Source organism: Enhydra lutris, unplaced genomic scaffold (assembly GCF_002288905.1).
Source record: "Enhydra lutris kenyoni isolate GAN:26980312 unplaced genomic scaffold, ASM228890v2 scaffoldscaffold9, whole genome shotgun sequence".
NCBI classification, from domain to species: Eukaryota; Metazoa; Chordata; class Mammalia; order Carnivora; family Mustelidae; genus Enhydra; species Enhydra lutris.
Genome location: NW_019154093.1, coordinates 6,893,334 through 6,894,030, shown reverse-complemented (window position 1 = coordinate 6,894,030; position 697 = coordinate 6,893,334).

The window sequence follows — 697 nt, the reverse complement described above, 5'->3', positions numbered from 1 at the left end:
AAAAAAAAAAAAAAAAAAACCACTGGGGGTGGGCAGTATTGGCTCTTTTAACGATTCAGAAACTGAGGCATAGCAAGAAGTAACTCAGTCCACATACACTGAATGACAGAATTAGAACTCGGGCCCTGCAGAGCCTATTTGGTCTCCATCAAAATTCCCTGGGAGGCTTGACACTGTGGGGCCTCAACTGCAGAATTTCTGACTGAGAAGGTCTGCGGTGGAAGAGGAGAATGTGCCTTTCTACCAGGTTCCCAGGGGATGCTGCTGGTCCAGGGACCACACTTGAGAGAACCAGTGGGTCTAAAGGCACAATATATAGTGCAGCATCAACAGAGGCAACAGGTGTCCCATCCTGAAGGTGGTCGGAGGTCATCGGAGAAGCCAAAGCTCATACTGCTCCAGGCTGGGTGTATGGGCTTCCTCAGTTGTGCAGGTCAGGCTACACGGGAGGAGGCAGAGGGGCAGGTGACCAGGACCTGGGGAGCTAAGTGTGACAGAAAAGCTGTGAAGAATTCAGGAAGGAACTAGAGGATTTGACCACTTACTGGCTTTGTAGATTTTTCCTGTTCTGGCAGGTGAGTATCATTTCTGTATCTAACTAACCTCAGCCACAGCTCACTGAGGATATGCCTCCATCTCAGAGCTGAATAAATAAAAAGGGCAAAATCCAGGAACTGATGCTGCTATCTTCCATTTG